Here is a 5,437-nt window from a genome sequence, read left to right as displayed (position 1 = left end):
AGAGGTTATAAGGAAGAACACAACAGAAAAAAAAAAAAAAAAAAAGGAAGAAGAAGAAGAAGAAGAAGGTGAAGAAAGAGGATGCCAAGGCAAATGGTGAAGAAATAGAATGCCAAGGCAAATGGAAAAAGAATGAGTCAAGAGGAGCGTGACAAGGAGATTGCAGAGTTAAAAGAACAACTCAATGTATTAAGGATGATACTTGAGGAAAACCAAAGACAAGGTTGGGTCTTGAGGAAAAAGGCTGTGAAGTGGTCTGAGTTACAAAGAAGACTACAACAGAGGCAAGTGAAGTGGCTGATGGAAAAACTCAGAGAAACTGAGATGGAATGGTAGTTTCCATTTGTGAAGCAGAAACGGGTGAAGTCCTGGGTAAAGATGAAGACTGGAGATCTGTGGAAGATTTTATGAATTATTGTGAGAATTCAAGACATCAAGGAGATATGATGAATGAAGCATCAAGTGAGACCACAAGGTCTTATGTTCTTAAAACTGATAGTTTATGTATGATTGCAGGTATTGCAGTAGAAAAGCAACCTTGTGAAAATGTCTTCAGGTTGGATGAAGATCTTGAAGTAAAAGGTGCAAAAGAAAATTTCTCAGAGGATGAAGACTTTGACTGGTTGCAACAGAAAGAGTCTATGGATGAGTTACTCAATGATAGAAGACAGTCATTTGAAGTTGTCATAGAGATGGAAGATCAGGATTTTATTTTGATGAAGAATGAAGGAATATTGTCTCAGAGAGGTAATCTAATGAATTTTGATGAAGAAAAAATGCAGGAGAATATTAATGCAGATGATGAGGCAAGGATAACTCTCGAAGAAGGTTTACAGGGAGACAACAAGGGAAAGTGTATTGAAGAAGAAGGACATCTACTGAAAGATGTTAAGAAAGAAGAAGTATATGCAAAAGATTTAGCAAAGGGAGAAAGGACATCTAATGATTTTTCAATAACAAAGGACGGTATGGAAAATTGTGTAAAATATCCAAATTCTACTCCAATTGAAATTATTGAGTTATATGGAAAATTAGACTTTCAAAGAAGCGAGGTTGAAAAGTAGAGGATGTATACTCAGGATAAATTGCTGAAAAAAGAAGACAAAGAAATTGTCATGAATGAAAATCATAAGGAAAAGGGAATGGTAATGAAAGTTCAACAAACTAACATTACAGAAGGAGGAGTTCATTATTGTGAACCAGAGCAGAGAGAGATCATTGAAACAAATGATATGGAGGAGAGTTTAAATCAACATACTGATGTGTTGACAAAGGAATTGAAGGAAAACTCAGAGCAGAATGTTGAGATGTTGCCAGAGAAGGAAAAAGTAATGAGGCCTTATATTTTTAATTTTGATAATTTTTTTATGATTACAGGATTTGATGAAAGTGAGACAAACATGTTTCAAGTTGAAGAGTCCATTTCAGAACTGAAGAAGACTGGAAGTTTCTAGGTCAGATATGCTGATGAGGAAAATGAAAAGCATGAAGATATTATGCTTGCAGAAGTTAAACTGATTGTCATAATCAGTCAAGGAAGTGAAGGACAATTACTGAAGGTTGTCAAAGAAGAAGAGAAAGGAGAATATGTTGGAATTGAAAAACAACGGAGTGATGTATTTAATTTTTGAAAGTAAATTTACAGATGTTGAACAGAGGTTGTTTGGAAAGCAACAAGAGGGTAAGGATGAAAGGGCGGTTGTAAGTGTCCAACAACTTCAAAGAGAAGACAATGAACAAAAGTTTGAAGATGAAGGGACAGAGTGCAACAACAACTGGAAAAGTAATTATCAATTAAAAGATAAATTGGACATAGATATTGAAAGAATAATAAGATTGATGATGAAGGTGCCTCAGAAGAAAGCAGCAGTAAGGAGCAACAGAAAGAGAAAAACAACAACAGACTGTGACAACATAGCTAGTGGAGCAACGCAAAATAAAGTGTGGAAACCTGGAAAACAACAACAAACAACAACAACCACCAAAGACAAATTACAGAACAAATTATGGGATCCAGGAAGACAAAGGTCGGAATCACATGATCAGGAGATCATTATTATTTTAACCTTGGTAGTCTGATGCAGGAGCATTCAGCTCAGCAAATTCATTACATTCTAGTTAACTTAAGTGGTCTTGTGTTTTCAAGGAAGTTGGATTCCTATGTTTGTAATTATTAATGTTTTGAGTGATTAGGATAGGAATTGTGAGGATACTTGTAAATGCTCTCAAATGAAGGAGAACATGAGTGATGATGAGTGATGATGAGAGAGTTGGAAATCAATTGTAAATCTTAGACTAGGAAGTGGTGTCATGATTCATAGAACTAGAGAGGATTCTTAGGGATTACTCGAGTTAAAAGTGGACTTAGAGGATATTCAGGATTTAGTTCAGTAGATTAAGGATATGAACCAGAATTAGTTCAAGAGAACCTTTTATATAAATGTAAGCCTAAAAGGCATAGTAAGAGGTAGAAGTAGAGAGTTAGTTAGGAGTTAGTCAGTTAGATGGTAAGCCTACGAGCAGGGAAGGAAAGGCCACTGATATAGAATATCAGGCCGAGAAGAAATTCCTGTGTAAATGTTTGTTATTTAATACAAATAACTCAATTCTGAGTTCGTGTGATGTGTTGAGTAATTGAATTATAAGTTGTGTGTGATCTGGAGTAATTTTGCGTAACTTAGGTTGCAGGTGTGTAGAATCAGAGAAGGAGTAACAAAGAGGAGTGTTATGGCTTTACACACAGACAGTACAGGAGGAAGCCTTTAATGTCACAGCGAAGGTGAAGGAAGCATAAAGGTGCGAGCATAGATTGAGATAAAACAAGTGAAGATTGGAAGGCAAAAACAAATACACAGGCAAAAAGCAAAACAAATGGACTATTACATAGTAAGATACAAAAGAACGTAGCAGCGGAGCGCAGCCGTTGGATAAGCCAGATCAACGAACGAGAGCGAGGGAGATAGATGGCTAAGATTAAGTCGTGCAGAATGAAGTGAAGAAGATGGATATCGAAGAATAAACCCACATGCTAAATAAGGATGAAGCGGTCTCGCAAAGGGTAAGCAGTTTCTCGCATGGCCTAAAGGTAGTAAATGGTATTTCAGAATTCTAAGTGATTAGCCTTAGCAGCTAAGAGGTAGCACACGGAGGAAAGAGAAAACCACTTTTCTCACGTGCCTTCATTCTAATATCGGTCGTGCTTAATTCTGTGCGAGATTGCGTGGTAATTGTTGGATCAAGTGGGATTGATTAAGGGTGAAGATCAGCCAAGTTGGTTGGCGATCAGGTGACACGACAGCCGTTGGATCGGATGAGACAGATCAATGATGGAGATCGGATAAATTTATTAAGCGATTGGGTGACACGATAACCGTCAGATCAAGGAATGAGATCGACGGTAGGGATTAAATGCGCTAAAGAGAGCATCAATATCTGTGCCAAGGTTCGAAAGGCGGAAAGGTAAAGGTTTAAGTGTGTTTTATGAGTTAGTTCTATTATACAAGAATTATACTAGAAATAGGTAGAATTAATGTTTTATGGGTTAAATTTGGGTTTTAACCAAAGTTTGAAGACCATGGTATGGTTGACATGTGCGGGTAATAAAATTAACCAAAAGGTTGAGTTATAAGGGTTAAGAGAGAACTGAATATATTTCTGCTTAAAGACTTAGACTTTGATAAAGTGGGTTTTCATCAGAGGTTGTATTTCCGCATAGAGTTTAATTAAGGAGCCTTAACCTTGATTAATTGAAGGTTTTACTAAGTATGGAATGTTTGGAATTCGTGGGACACACTTAGTGTGGCATGCAATTTTATTGCATACTGTGGATATATGCGTCTTATGCTGCATCGTTGGGGTATATGCAGTTTAGGCTGGTGTCATTTGGTATCAGAGCAGAATAAGGAAATTCTGTGTGTAAGAATTCTGTGAGAAAACTTAGAATAAGGTTATGTTTTGAATGTATGTATGCAGGCAAGAAGAGATCAGGTTTTAAATCTGAAAAACAGTAGGCACACAGAGGTGAAGTGTAGCAGAATTGCAGATGCAAAGGAAACAGAGAAACACCCACTCAAAGTTCAAGTGAAGGGTAGAACAAGATCATGCAGAGGTCTTGAAGATAGCAAGTGAGAAGATTGCAGTAACCTAGAGCAAGAAGTGTTCAATTGGTTCCAGAAGAAAGAACCAGAGAGATGTCAAAAAACTGAGCTCAGAGGAGAGAAGCTTAGTGAGGCCTGTGTAGCAAGAAGGATACTTGTTACTGCCGAGGTTTTGTTGCAGCTCACAGGAAGATCATAAAGGCAATTCCACAGAGAATGTGGGTAGAATTGCTAAGGAATGAAGAAAGATGGTAAGAATTTCTAAGTGAAAGAAGAGGTGGTCAGAACCTAGTATTTCATTGTAATTGGAATACAAGAGCACAGTTGTGTTATTAAAAGGTTTAGATGAGTTGAAGCCTAGAAGGAGCAGAGAGAAGTGCTCAAAGAGGTTCTAGAGAATAGAGAACCAAGTGCTTGCCAAAAGACCAAGTACAAAGGAAATCTTGGTGAGGTAAGTGGCAGCAGGGAGGACTTGCTGTTGTAGAGGCTTTAGTGTAGCTCATAGTAAGTGAGTAAGGAACTCATGAAGATAGAGAAGAAGATGGTTACTGATAGTCATAACAGAGATAAGAGAGGTTCTAAGGAAGACCACAATAGAAAAAAAGTGAAGAAAGAGGATGCCAAGGCAAATGGAAAGAGAATGAGTCAAGAGGAGCGTGACAAGGAGATTGCAGACTTAAAAGAACAACTCAATGTATTAAGGATGATACTTGAGGAAAACCAAAGACAAGGATGGGTCTTGAGGAAAAAGGCAGTGAAGTGGTCTGAGTTACAGAGAAGACTACAACAGAGGCAAGTGAAGTGGTTGATGGAAAAACTCAGAGAAATTGAGTTGGAAATGGAAGTTTCCATTTGTGAAGCATAACAGGGTGAAGTTCTGGGTAAAGATGAAGACTGGAGATATGTGGAAGATCTTATGAATTATTGTGAGAATTCAAGATAGCAAGGAGATATGATGAATGAAGCATCAAGTGAGACCACAAGGCCTTATGTTTTGAAAACTGATAGTTTGTGTATGATTGCAGGATAAAAGCAACCTTGAGAAAATGTCTTAAGGTTGGATGAAGATCTTGAAGTAAAAGGTGCAAAAGAAAATTTCTCAGAGGATGAAGAATTTGACTGGTTATAATAGAAAGAGTCTATGGATGAGTTACTCAATGAGAGAAGATAGTCATTTGAAGTTGTCATAGAGATGGAAGATCAAGATTTTATTCTGATGAGGAATGAAGGAATATTGTCTCAGAGAGGTAATCTAATGAATTTTGATGAAGAGCAAATGCAAGAGAATATCAATGTAGATGATGAGGCAAGGATAACTCTTGAAGAAGGTTTACAGAGAC

This window comes from Pinus tabuliformis, chromosome 8 (genome assembly GCF_031772625.1).
Source record: "Pinus tabuliformis cultivar Carrire ecotype Pingquan chromosome 8, CPIR1, whole genome shotgun sequence".
Classification (NCBI taxonomy): domain Eukaryota; kingdom Viridiplantae; phylum Streptophyta; class Pinopsida; order Pinales; family Pinaceae; genus Pinus; species Pinus tabuliformis.
Note: the sequence above shows the minus strand (reverse complement) of the source record.